Source organism: Oncorhynchus mykiss, chromosome 6 (genome assembly GCF_057628025.1).
Source record: "Oncorhynchus mykiss isolate SJ-2025 chromosome 6, ASM5762802v1, whole genome shotgun sequence".
Taxonomy (NCBI): domain Eukaryota; kingdom Metazoa; phylum Chordata; class Actinopteri; order Salmoniformes; family Salmonidae; genus Oncorhynchus; species Oncorhynchus mykiss.
The window spans coordinates 19,124,035-19,139,402 of record NC_143027.1 but is presented as its reverse complement, the minus strand read 5'-3'; positions in this window follow the sequence as shown (position 1 = coordinate 19,139,402).

Sequence of the window (15,368 nt, the reverse complement as noted above, 5' to 3'; positions counted from 1 at the left end):
CAATGAGGTATTTTCTGAAAATATACGTGTCCATTAAAGGGGCCATCTGGGATTCAAACAACAACAAAGAGGTTACCCCACCACTGGAAACATGTATCCACTTTCCAATTCCTAGACAGAGACATGCAAGGACTGACCATCCACAGCGGTGGAATGTTGCGTTTGGCGAGCCACCATCGTCCTGACTGCCTCTGCAATCTCAGTCTTATCTTCTTTGATTTTAACTGCCAGTGAAAGTTATTTCGCTTTATCTCTGATTCAGTCTTGTTACTCAGAGCAATAGATCTTCTCACAACAACCCCGCTGAGAACTGATCACTGGTCATTTTGTCTTCAGTAATGATTCTTATAACACTCAAGTGGCATATTCTTTCATCTATTTGATAGGCTATTAATAGATTTTGTTTTCATGAAGTCGATTAAGCCATAACACAAGATACCAAATTAATTGCTGATGAAATATGTAGACTATAGTGCATTTGGAAGGTATTCAGACCCTTGCACTTTTTCAACATTTTGTTATGTTACAGCCTTATTCTAAAAGTGATTTAAAAGACAAAAATCCTCATCAATCTACACACAATACCCCATAATCAATTTGAATTTTTTGCAAATATATTAAATATAAAAACTGAAATATGACATTTACGTAAGTATTCAGACCCTTTACTCAGTACTTTGTTGAAGCACCTTTGGCAGCGATTAAAGCCTCAAATCTTCTTGGGTATGAGGCGACAAGCTTGACACATCTATATTTGGGGAGATTCTACCATTCTTCTCTGCAGATCTCAAGCTCTGTCAGGTTGGATGGGGAGTGTCTCTGCACAGCTATTTTCAGGTCTCTCCAGAGATGTTCCATCCGGTTCAAGTCCGGGCTCTGGCTGGGCCACTTAAGGACATTCAGAGACTTGTCCTGAAGCCACTCCTGCGTTATCTTGGCTCTGTGCTTAGGGTTGTTGTCCTGTTGGAAGGTGAGCCTTCACCCCAGTCTGAGGTCTTGAGTGCTCTGGAGCAGGTTTTCATCATGGATCTCTCTGTACTTTGCTCCGTTCATCTTTTTCTCGATCCTGACTAGTCTCCCAGTCCCTGCCGCTGAAAAACATCCCCACAGCATGATGCTGCCACCACCATGCTTCACCGTAGCAATGGTGCCAGGTTTCCTCCAGACGTGACGCTTGGCAGTCAGGCCAAAGAGTTCAATCTTGGTTTCATCAGACCAGAGAATCTTGATTCTCATGGTCGGAGAGTCCTTTAGGTGCCTTTTGGCAAACTCTAAGCGGGCTGTCATGTGTCTTTTACTGCGGAGTGGTTTCCGTCTAGCCACTCTACCATAAAGGCCTGATTGGTGAAGTGCTGAGGAGATGGTTGTCCTTCTGGTAGGTTCTCCCATCTCCACAGAGGAACGCTGGAGCTCTGTCAGAGCGACCATCAGGTTCTTGGTCACCTCCCTGACCAAAGCCCTTCTCCCCCGATTGCTCAGTTTGGGCAAGCGGCCAGCTCTGGGAAGAGTCTGGATGTTTCCAAACTTCTTCCATTTAAGAATGAAGGAGAAATCTGTGTTTTGGGGGACCTTTAATGCTGCAGAAATGTTTTGGTACCCTTCCCCATATCTGTGCCTCAACACAATCCTGTCCCGGAGCTCTACGGATAATTCCTTCGACTTCATGGCTTGGTTTTTGGTCTGACATGCACTGGCAACTATGGGACCTTATATAGACAGGTGTCTGCCTTTCCAAATCATGTCCAAACAAGTTGTAGAAACATCTGAAAGATGACCAATCGAAACAGGATGCACATGAGCTCAATTTCGAGTCTCATAGCAAAGGGTCTGAATACTTATGTCAATAAGATATTTCTGTTTTTTATTCTTAATCTGCACAAAAAGAAATTGTTTTAACTGTTTTCACTGTCATTACGCTGTATTGTGTGTAGATTGATGAGGACATGTTCATTTATTCCATTTAGAATAAGGCTTTAACGTAACAAAATGTGGAAAAAAGGAAGAGGTCTGAATAATATCTGAATGCAATTGTTTCATGTCAGTTCATTGACCCGAAGCCAAGGTTATGGGGCGTCAAAAACCTGTTCTCAACTTACTTGAATTTTATATGGTATTGCGGTGAAACCTTTTGAGTTTAATTGAAACTGCTACATTTCTCAATTTATACTAATCAATTTAAGCCATTGGTGATTTTTAATGGGTGACAGGCAAATTCTTTCATTTCTTCTTTAGGTAATTGTCTTTTCCAATTTTGTAGCAGAGCCGCGATGAGTTGGTTATAATTTTGTATTAAGCATGCACCGCCATACACTGCTGTTAGTTGCTTGTGTGACATAATTTTACAGTTCTTGTTTACAATGTCCTTCATAAATATTAATCTTCCCGTAAATGGATAGGTTTTTCCATCTCCATGGTTTCAAAATTCTCTATATTTTGCTACATTTGATATGAAAGTTAATAGTTGCAAAATTTCTAAACTTTTCCAGGATATGTACATCAACTTCACCATCCACCCATTTAAATCGAGAGACCACATAGCAATTAACCCGTAATATAGTACACTTATCATAGTTGGGTTTTAGTCCAGAGAAAGTGGAGAAATGATCCAGTTCCTCAATGAGGCCCTTCAAGGTTAAGGACTCAAGAGAGAACTTGAATCATATGCGTACATTGATACTCTAATTCCTTAATTTTAGATGTGATTGTTATATTTAGATTTGATTGTTAAAGCTAACAATTCAATGGCCATAATAAATACTGTATGTATGGTGACGGAGGGCAACCTTGTTTTATGCCTCTTGACACTTCAAAGTTCTCAGATGTAGCCATTATCATTTTTTTATATAAATAATTGTTGTACATTACTTTTACCCATCTTGAGAGATTCTATAAAGATGAAAAAATCCAGGCACTTATAAACAGATTCTAGACATACTGTATCATAGTGTATCAAATGCTTTCTCAACATCTCCTATAAAGATTATACCTGGTTTCCCTGTATTCTCAAAGTTTCCCATTATTTCTAGTAGTTGTCTAATATTGTCTCCAATATATCTTCCTTTTAAGAATCCCGTCTGATCGTGATGAATAGTGTCCTGTGAGAGGGCAAGTGCCCCTGTGCCCCATATGGGCATGACGCCTCTGCTATCTCATTGGAATACTCATGCAGATTAGAGTACACCTCTAAAAATAGCTGACTGATTATGTTGGCAGGGAGTACAGATTCTATATTGAAATTACTTTTGTACAAATTAAATGACTATGGAATGTAGTGCTCTACTTGAATGCATATATTCCGCTAGTACACACGGTACAGATACCAGGGTCTGATTTCAAGTCTGAAGATTAAACTGAGAATCCCCGATATGATGGTGCCACGAGCAGCAGGATGAACTGAAGATATTGCAGATGAGTTCCATGCAAGACGCTGTTCTGCTCACACAGAGTATTTGCACATGTGCACTTCCCTCTGCTGCGGGTCAACGAAAGCCAAGAAGTTTAGCTTCTCACTCTTAGTTGTTGCGGAAGTTGCCCCGAATCTGCCGTTTACTTTGTGCATCACTATCTTTAAATTCCTCCAGTAATGTAACATATTTTAAACTAAACATGATCAGATATAATTTGAAGAAATCACTTGCTAGGCCTGTGCTACCAACATGAGGGTGAACAGTGTACAGGTCCTGTCACCATTGGCTAAGGAAGCCACCCTAGTGTGATTCTCCCAAGTCTGAAAGGTCTGTCTTCGATGACCTCCAAGGACCATTTGTCACTCACCAGAAGAGACATTGCATCACCTCGTGGTATTGCATCACCAGCCCGAGCTGGATAGGTTTACTAATTGAATTTAAATCATGTAGAAATTGGTGCTATCGTCATGTGACCTGTGCTTCATGTGCATCCGTCTGGTGAGAGCCAACTCGGAGGGAAGGGAAAATTCCACTGCTGCTACTGTATCTATCCATCACCTGCATCTGTTCTGTAACTAAGACAGGCCAGTCCCGGTGCCAGGATGAAGGGACTAAGGGGGCAGTTGAAATCGGCGAGGAGGCTACATTTTTGGGAGTTCTTCCATTGGAATTATGTTGAATTATACTTATAACACAATAAACATAAAGTTCAAATGCAGACACTCCGAGATCATTGAGTGCTTTTGAAGTGACAGGTTGGCGGGAAATCTGTAGCCCATCCCCGCTGAGCTGTATCAGTGTAAAATAGCTGCAGTCATAAGGACAAAGATTCAGCAGGAGGCAGGCAGGTAGAGGTGCTGATGAGTGTTGGATTTATTTACTCAGTGCTGGTGTTTCAAAGATGTCGGTAATACATATATATATATATTTAGAAATATATATATATATATATATACACACAAAGTTCTGACTTTAAAATGTCCACATTCAACAGAAAAAGCCTCTCATCAGGCAACACCTGTCTTAACCAATAATGAACAGGTGGGGTCTACCAGGCTCAGATACAGCCGCCCCTTGAGTTACCCAAAAGGGAACTAACTAGACTAGAACATCCCCAAATGGGCAATTAAATACATTTTGCCACACCTATTCTTGGCGTACAGGCCAGGGATGTCTATGCACACTAAAGGTTGCACGTTCACACAACATTAAACATGATAGAGAAACCGAACACATGTGAAGTTACTGTAAATCCCAACATATTCACCCATTCATTTAGAATGTTTGGTTTCGGGAATGTTGATCATTCATTAAATACCATTCTCTCCATACAAAATAAATAAATAAATGGACAGTAAACTGGTAGACCAAAAACCAAAAGTTCTTCATCACAAGTATTGCACCGTTTGTGTGCTCTTCAAACAATACGTCCACTTGGAAAATGAGAATGGTATGAATGTATATTATATTTAATGAATTATCAACATTCACAAAAACCAAACATTCTAAATGAATGGGTGAATATGTTGGGATTTACAGTAACTTCACATATTAATATGTATTTCACAGGGTATTGTCACACCCTGACCATTGTTTGCTTTGTATGTTGCTATGTTTTGGTTGGTCAGGGTGTGATCTGAGTGGGCATTCTATGATGTGTGTCTAGTTTGTCTGTTTCTGTGTTTGGCCTGATATGGTTCTCAATCAGAGGCAGGTGTTAGTCATTGTCTCTGATTGGGAACCATATTTAGGTAGCCTGTTTGGTGTTGGGTTTTGTGGGTGATTGTTTCCTGTCTTTGTGTTTGTTGCACCAGATAGGGCTGTTTCCTGTCTTTGTGTTTGCTGCACCAGATAGGGCTGTTTCCTGTCTTTGTGTTTGCTGCACCAGATAGGGCTGTTTCCTGTCTTTGTGTTTGTTGCACCAGATAGGGCTGTTTCCTGTCTTTGTGTTTGTTGCACCAGATAGGGCTGTTTCCTGTCTTTGTGTTTGTTGCACCAGATAGGGCTGTTTCCTGTCTTTGTGTTTGTTGCACCAGATAGGGCTGTTTCCTGTCTTTGTGTTTGTTGCACCAGATAGGGCTGTTTCCTGTCTTTGTGTTTGTTGCACCAGATAGGGCTGTTTCCTGTCTTTGTGTTTGTTGCACCAGATAGGGCTGTTTCCTGTCTTTGTGTTTGCTGCACCAGATAGGGCTGTTTCCTGTCTTTGTGTTTGTTGCACCAGATAGGGCTGTTTCCTGTCTTCGTGTTTGTTGCACCAGATAGGGCTGTTTCCTGTCTTTGTGTTTGCTGCACCAGATAGGGCTGTTTCCTGTCTTTGTGTTTGTTGCACCAGATAGGGCTGTTTTGGTTTTTCCATGTTTATTGTTTTGTATTATGTTCATGTTTTTTTTTTCTTATTAAAAAACATGAACTTCAACCACGCTGCGTTTTGATCCGCCTCTCCTTTGCAGGAAGAAAGCCGTTACAGGTATTGACAAACAATTGACACAATGAAACAAATAGTGCGCACAAATTGGTAGGAGTCGAGAGAGACGTGTCTATAGACTGTCTTCACCACACACCCCTCCCCTTATTCCGGTCTCAACATTTTAAATGATTCTCTAGGCACATTCCTCACACAATAAGCAGTAACCTCAAACATTGTCAGGAAGTAGCAGTGGTCATTTTGACTTCAACTGGAAGCATTACGGTTTAGTATTTCTGATTTAGAAGCACACACTACCCAAAGTAATGTACATGTGACAGCAAGGGAGAATGGCACATTCCAAAAGAGCACTGGGTCCATGATACATATTGACCAACATGGTATGTCCATTTGGTGAATGTAAAAGTTTCCCTGAGGCAGATTAACACTTTGCCCAGGTCCTAAACACTATCCACTAACCGTTTGATGCGAGGGCACAAACTTCCCCGTATGGGCCTTTGTTGAAGTACGTAAGGGAGCATTCTCCCCCAAACGATGCACAGTGGACACTGGGGGTTGTCTCCAGACCCCCCAGCAGTGAAACTTCTTCTGTGCCACTCCCAGGAACATTTTACAGTGCAATCATTTTCTCTCCAAGCCCCGGGAAAGGGTCAGAACACACCCTCTCCTCTCCAGGCTCTGGAGAGAGCTCGATCATAATCAATTCATTGTCAGTCAATGTTGGGATGAAAACTTCCCACACCATAGAGCACCCACCATTGGAACAGCAGAGGAGTAGGAAGGAGACAGTTCGGCCTCCAACACAACGTCTTCACCAGGGGCCGACTGGTAAACTTGACCCCAACATTTTAAATCAACATAAAATATTACAGGCGGAGGCATATCACCTTATTCACTTAGAAGCGTTTTTCCCGCTTTTTATGGAACCCCAAAGGAGTCATACCAAACCACCCCAGTGGCTTTCAATAGCCCCCCCCTACGCACACCGCAGCGCTGCTCTGTCCATTGTGCTGACACACCGTAGCGGAGATACAGATTTTGGGGGGGAACATTTTTACTGTTTTTATATAGTGACATAAAACTAAAACTGAGGAGGAACAAGTTTGAACTGAGGGGCTAAGTCCCCTTTAGCCCCCTCTTGGAGCCAGGTATGAGGCAGGCTCCAACCTTATACAACCCTATACATCCAGGTCAGCCGTTGTAGTTCTGGTTCTCAGTCAGAGTATCTGCTGTCTCAGCTCTATATGTAGAGTTAAGGTTTCCTAACTAAGAGCATGGGATCTATTGATTAGCGCATTGATTGTTCGCAAGCATAAGGTACCAGCCACAATGGCATTCTGCATTCTTAAAATGGTAGCGCTTTACATTACAGCATGGTAATAACATGGTAGTAGTGTGGTAACAAGTTCTAGTTACTCACTTTGAAGACATTCATTTGTCCATATCCCCCATAAAGCTGCAATATGTAACTTTTTGGGCAAGCCAACCAAATTCACATAGAAATGTGAGTTATAAATCTGTCATTCTCATTGAAAGCAAGTCTAAGAATCTGTAGATCTGTTCTGTGTGCCCTATTACTATGCTCCCCGTTCTTAAGTTTATATTTTGCATCTTTTCGTTTGGGTTTTGTATATCATCTCCAAACAGCTGAAAGTACAATATCTTTTCCTTTGGGTTTTGTATACCATCTTCAAACAGCTGAAAGTACAATATCTTTTCGTTTGGGTTTTGTATACCATCTTCCAACAGCTGAAAGTACAATATCTTTTACTTTGGGTTTTGTATACCATCTTCAAACAGCTGAAAGTACAATATCTTGGGTTATTGAAAATATATTTCACAGCTGTTTAGATGGTACAATGATTTTCTACACTATACTTGCTTGTTTTGCCACATAAACTGAAAGGTAAACTATAAGAATTTTAGCAACCAGGAAATGGCAGAGCAATTTCTGCATATTGCACCTTTCATTTCAGTATAATTATATTGTTTTTCAGAGTAATACACCTTATCAAGAGCCCTTAAAATCGTGTCAATTATATTGTAAGGTAAATGCGATACTTTTCTAGCTTTAGAAAGTCCACAGCAAGGTCCATAAAATGTATAATATATAGCAGGAGTATTCAAATCTTACCCTACGAGGTCCGGAGTACTGATGGTTTTATGTTCAACCTGATAATGAATTGCACCCACCTGCTGTCCCAGGTCTAAATCAGTCCCTGATTGAAATTTGAGGGATATAAAGGTTCATCCTTTATAGCCCCAACTCATTGTGATGTTATTTACAGTAGCCATCTAATGTTGTTCATGATGAATGTGAAACAAATAGAACCAGCAGTTGATTCATTCAACGCTAATAGACCATTTGCCATGGTGTGCTCAAATTGTCTGTATGCTGGCTGTTTGTGGCCGTCCTGTCACGAGGTGGAAAAGTGACAAATTATTTTAGGTCTGCATATTGCAGCAATTGTTGAGTTGAGCAGGTAAAGTAGAGGAAGACAACACTTTCAACAAACATATTTTAATAGGGCATGGCTTTCTGATAGTTCGATTTTTACAAATGTTCCATAAATGACATTCTGTTACTTTTCAGTTGAAAAACCATGCTAGTTGAAATGACAGACATACAAACCACACCAAACAAAAAGGGGCACAGGAAGTGGTGCAGTCCAGGAGGCAGGCTTCCATTTTTTCAAGATCTCAATTTAGCACAACCACCATGTGCTCTCACCAAGCTAAGCGGCTACATCAGCGTTTTCCAAACTCGGTTTTTGCCCTAACACTACACAGCTGATTCAAATGATCAAAACTTGATTAGTTAATTATTTGAATCTGCTGTGGGGGCAAAAAACTAAACTTGTACCCAGGAGGGGGGGCAGGACCGAGTTTGGGAAACACTGCACGACATGCTGAGACAAAGACAAAGGTGCATTCCAGATCTTACAACGTATTTTATGTATCAGGTAAACCACATCTTATGTTATAGCAATCCGGTGCCAGACAGAACAGTGGCATACAACTATTATTTGATGCATGCTACGTCTGAGCAGGGGATCCCGATCACAACCTTGGTTCCTCCATACTGCATTCACTTCCTGTGTGTGGACGCCTGGAAGACAAGGGGGTTTAAATACACTGATTTAAAGTCACATGTCGATTAATCCAATAGAATTGCTAGTTAGATAAAACATGCAAATAAGTCACACCTGTCTCTGGGTGTTTCAATCTGTAAACCCATAGGAGACTGGTGGGATTTTTATAACCTTTATTTAACTAGGCAAGTCAGTTAAGAACAAATTCTTATTTTCAATGACGGCCTAGGAACAGTGGGTCAACTGCCTGTTCAGGGGTAGAACAACAGACTGTCAGCTCGGGGACTTGAACTTGCAACCTTTCGATTATTAGTCAGACACTCTAACCACTAGGCTACCCTGCCACCCCATTTTATGCTACTGTAGTGGCTCTGGATTTGGCTGCAGCACCCTTTCTCCTGAGCTTTCCATCTCCCAACCTGTTGATACTGCATCTAATGCATGTAAAAAATATATATAACTAAAACTCTTCCCTCTACATTCTACAGACAATGTGTGTGTGTATGTGTGTCAGATAGATCTGTAAAACGAATAATAATACAACACATACAGTATTATATATCTCTGCTGTTTCAGAGAGAGAAGGGCATCCTGGCCTCCAGTTCACCCTGAGCCTGCACACACAAGACACACGCAGGCACGCACACACACAGACACACATGCACGCACGCACACATGCACAAACCCACAGACGCACACACACACAGACACACAAACGCACACAGACACACACACACACACACACACACACACACACACACACACACACACACACACACACACTCTGTATCATCCCCAGTCACATGGTCTCCACCTCATTGACTTCCTCAAGTCATCATCATCCCCTGCTAAGAGTTATTAAATAGTCCCCGCCATCATAGCTGCCCCTACGACATAACCTTACCCCAGCCTGTTGTATAAATAATAAAGACATGAATGGACAACGCAATCCAAAGCAGAGTAACTCATTTTAATAGAAAGGACATGGATTGTACTTAAAACCATCTACTGCATCTTGCCTATGCCGTTTGGCCATCGCTCATTCATATATTTGTATGTACATATTCTTATTCATTCCTTTACACTTGTGTGTATAAGGTAGTTGTGGTGAAATTGTTAGGTTAGATTACTTGTTAGATATTACCGCATGGTCGGAACTAGAAGCACAAGCATATCGCTAGACTCGCATTAACATCTGATAAGCATGTGTATGTGACGAATAAAATTGGATTGGATTTGATTTGGATTGACGTGGATGTTGTAACACCTTTCAGAGTTCATACAGGGAAATCTAAAGATAGTCTGGTCCCAATGTGAATGTTTGTTTTTATTAATCAGAAGAACATATTTAAGCTTTGGATTGATAAAAACTTGGGAAGGAGAGGATGATGGTGAGGATGATGAAGAGGAGAAGGGGAACGAAACAAAGTGGCATTGTGCTGGGATAGGATCAGACCTGGAGAGGTGTCCATGTCTCTTATTATTCTAAATCAAACAAAAGGTCAACACCTGATGATCCGGCTCGCCCCTTACCTCCCAGCTCAGGTTACCCAGCAGGCCATTCTGCCGTCCGCGAGACAATAGCTGCGCAAAAAGACGACACCTCTTCCCCCTCGGGGGACTCCGAGGCGACAAAATGGAAGAAACAACACTTTTGTTTGCTGAGATTAAAACATGTTGCAATCTCTACCTCCCTGTTCCTTCCCCGATGGTAGACGACGCAACAGTCAGAGAACCCTCTCTCTGTCGTTCTGTTCCTACGTTTTAAATAAATGTTTTTTATTTGGTCTGTTTACTATTGTTTTGGGGTGTATTTGTATAGCTTACAGTTTGTCACAGGCTGAATGGGGTCTGAATGGGGTCTGATTGGAACCATAATAGGGCCTGTTGGGGCCTGTCCTTTCCCTGAACGTCTATGTGATACGCATATAAAGTTGGTGTTATTGACCACCTCTCTGTCCCATCTTAATTGTTACTGTGTGAAATGAAATCACGGGCATCCCTTCCTCCTGAACCTACTCTGGATGAGGACAGTCAAGGAATTCAGAGAAAGACACAAAACAGTTGAATTGTCATTTACTAGCAATATTGGTTTCTATATACTGCAATACTGGTTTCTATATATTGCAATACCGCAACACTGTTTTCTATATATTGCAATACCGCAACACTGTTTTCTATATATTGCAATACCGATTTCTTTATATTGCAATATTGCTATACTGGTTTCTGTTAAACACATTTTTTGCTTCACCACAGATCTTCCAGCTTTATTCCATAATCAGACAGTTATTCTATCCTAAAAGTAAATAACTGACTATAACTGTCAGTCTATAACCGTGTGACTAAATGTGTCAGGACAACATAGGGAATTGGATACTCATCGTGTTCTCTCTCCTCATCTCCTTCTCAAAACCCATTAGATGAGAAAGCAAGAGGTCCCTCCCCTTTGACCTTCTCCTCCAATGGGTTTTGAGAATCAGACGAGGAGGGAGGAGAGAGGACACAAGGTGTATGCAATTGAGATCTTCACAGAGATCCATACATCAGTCACAACAATGGTAACTGTGGCAGGAGGGTCTCCTCTCTGCAGGGAATATCCTGCCAGTCTGGCACCTGCAGTGGGAGGTCTCTCTCTTATCAGCACTGGTGGATGCAGACCACTTGTCCTTCCCTCCTCTGCTTCTTTCACCACATTCCATCCCTCTCACCTCATTGAAAATGAAAACTCTGCCGTGTTCTGCCTGATGAAAAGTCAGTTGGGTCTTCCTGGATAAAACTCATGTGAGTTCCCATGACAACACGGTAAGAAAGAAAACAAACTGCCAAATACATTGTCCACAGAGAAATGCATATGGTGTATTCATGTTATTGTCTTTTCAATGGTCTCAAAACTATACAGACCTGTTGCTCTGCAATCTGTCTCGTCAGCGTGGGGCCTATACACTTCCCTCCTCCCCCTATCTCTTCACCTGCTGTACATACAGGCAGATAATGACGGAGGGGGAGAAAGTGCGAAGGGGAGGTTTATTGAGTGCACATGTACTGTAAACACCTCTAATCCCCCTTCAAAGCACTTGTTGTGTCATTAGAACATTCACTAGAATAACCCTCAGCCATCACACACTCCCTGACAAAAGGGACTTGCTCATTCCCCCTTGGCAGTCCCTGACAACAGTAGGCTTGGTGAACCTGGAAAATCTTCTTCCATTTTGGCTCCAAAGGGGCAGTGGTCATATGTAAACAAAGCAGAGATAATGAGATATTTATAGACATTTCCAGCATGTGTGTGGGCTCGGACACAAGTTTTATTAGTAACGAATGGATATTTAAGTGGTTGCAGGCAAGCATTAGGCATACACACACACACACAAACAGACTGATACAGACACGCATGCACACTCACACACAGGCAGATGCACATTATTGTTTCGATTCATATTATCATTCATGGAAGCGTTGTTATTTTGCAATCTCTAGCTCTACACATGGATAACTGTATATGTTCTTCAAGGAGGAAAAAGGCTTACACAGTCATGCTCAGAAACACCTGACCTAATCTAATTCAGCAGCAAAAACCTCTGACAGCAGTCGACAAACATCCAGCACAAAATAACATTCTTACAGTAACAAAGTACACACAAATAAAGAGAGTGAGAGAGAAAGAGAGAGAGACATAGAGAGACATAGAGAGAGAGACATAGAGAGAGACAGAGACAGAGAGAGAGACATAGAGAGAGAGACATAGAGAGAGAGGGAGAGAGAGCGAGAGACATAGAGAGAGAGAGAGAGACATAGAGACATAGAGAGAGAGATAGAGAGAGAGAGACATAGAGAGAGAGAGAGACAGAGAGAGAGAGAGAGCATATCAGGTTAAAAGATCAGAGGCAGTGTTTTGCTGATGTAGACAGCTGGACGTGGGTTCTCTAATCTGTCTAAATATGATCTGCCCAGAGAGGGCTTGTCAGAATGAGCAGAAGGCCCAACCATGGGGCTGTGACAGCCAGATACAGGATTGGACTAGAGGAGCGCGCTGTGTGTGTGCGTGTGAATGTGTGTGTGTCCACACTGTTCCTGTGTAGGCTGTGTATGAGGATGTCCTTCAGACAGAGTGACTGGCCCGGTGCATGAAATCAATGCCTCTAATGAGTAGGGTTGCTTCATGGGAGGAGTTACAGGAGCTGTCGTGTCTGTGTGTGTGTGTGTTTTAGGAGGGCAGTGTGTGTGGGGGGGCATGTGTATGTTCTCTATCTGATGGAGGGTGGGGTGTCTGGGGGTGATGTGTATATGTGGGACGGTGGGGGGTTTGTGATGGGGCTTGAGTTTGTGTGTTGGGAATGAGTTTGCGTATCTATGGGGGGGGGGTGATGTGCGCTGGGTTTGTCAGTGTGGGCTAAGTAAACTGATTCAGACAGGCTACCGGGCTGGTGATGGGAACTGTTGGATGGTGACGGCAATGCTGCTTAATTGGGGTAATCGGCTGGCTTTTAGGGACCTGCTCGTTAGGGGCGCCCAGTCTCGTCCTCGCGCCCACCCTCGCCATGGACAGACAGACAGCTGAAGTGACAGCCTCATCTCTCCCAGCGCCTCTCCATGTCCAACGAGACTCCCTCCCATAGTCTCACGCGTCAAGCCTGAGTTTGGCAGGGATGTCCTATAGTAACATTAACGATGTTTAACAAGGCTTAATGTCTCCCACTCCAAATTATATTCATCCAGTGAGATTGAGTGTTAACAATCTCTCTATGATATTGTCTTCTATTGTGTATCTCCGCTGAGGAGAAAACCAGGCTCGTTATCTTGGAAGTCAAAATCAAGTGCTGGAGTTAAGTGGTAGCACAAAGACATTGCTTGAGTTTGATCCTAGGGTCTATAAACATGACTGGTTGCTATGCAGACTGACTAACCTTCTTCTACCTTGTTAGCTAGCCAACTACAGCTAACAAAATCATGTCAAACTCGTCAGCTGGAATGACAGCAAACTAGCTTCATTTTCGTTTTCTGTTAGCTATTTTCTATTGCCATTTATTTGAATATATCAATAATAATGATGTTGGTACTTGATTTCACCTGGCTCAGAAAAGTTGTTGTCTTGTCAGGACAACGTTCAGTCGCTATGGTAAATGGGTAACATTGCTGCCGAGGTCACAGAAGAAGACAGGAAGGTTAATACAAACCCCCACTGTTGTAAACCAAATACTAGGTTAGATTCACGGGTAAATAGTGTGTTAATAAAAGCTTTATTGCTTTTATTTTGTCATTTGCCATGGCAGGTCAAGAACAGTGCAGTGATACTTCAGATAGAACATTAAACAAGTATTTTTGGTTCGTACCCGTGGTATATCATCTGACACATATGACTGGAATGCTGTTTCTGCCTATTAGCAACCAGGATCCAAACTACCCGGTTTATACATGTTACATATATGACATATGTTGTATACAATATATGACAAATATGACATGTGGCGTATATCTATGCGTTCTTTCCAAAGCCATGCTTGAAGTCATTGTTACACAAGTTATTGAAGCATCTAAGTAAGCATGAGTGGAGCTGTGCAAGAGTTGGTCTCAAGGAGAACACTACATAGGGAAACCTATAACTGGCTGTGTTGTTCCTCCCTATTGTTTCTGAGATCACTGTATTGTTGTAACTGGACAGAGAGATAGAGATGCTCAGTCTGCTTGCAGCAAGAGGACGTTTTAAAGCATTGATGACTTACCCCATGGGCACTATGGCCTAACCTTGACCTTGTAGCAGCATCCCTCTGCTTACGACATTCCTCCCTGTTGTCTATCCACATTATCACATTATCCATGCATTCATAATTATGTTTCATTCCGTGTCTCAACCTCGTCTATGGAATGAGAGAGGAGGAGGAGATGGGAAATGAGTCTTTGATTCCTGTCCCCCCTCTCTTAAAACAAAAGGGGTTTTATCTGTGTTGTTATCGGACGGTCTGAAAGCGTAAGTAGAGATGCCGTCCCCACTGACGCAAGGTCAATACATATTGTTTATGGAAAACAAAAGGATAATTGTGATGTCATGTCTAGACAAAATGCAAATGAATATGAGTTTATAAACCTCTGCGAGCGGGTATACAGTATTTACGCGGCCACGCAACACAACACACGCACAAAGAAATACACAAACACACACACACACACAGACATACACAAACACACACACACACACACAGACATACACAAACACACACACACACAGACATACACAAACACACACACACAGACACACACAGACACACACACAGACACGTGTAGACGAAGTGTAATGATTATGGTAATGATAACAATCATCCTCCTCATCACCAGCATCTCTTCTGCGATTTAAAAAATGTATGTGAATGAACTGTAATCCACAACTATTCATCAGATTACTCATGGCTGGTGGGGGGGGGAGTCCATCTGCAGATCATTAAGGTT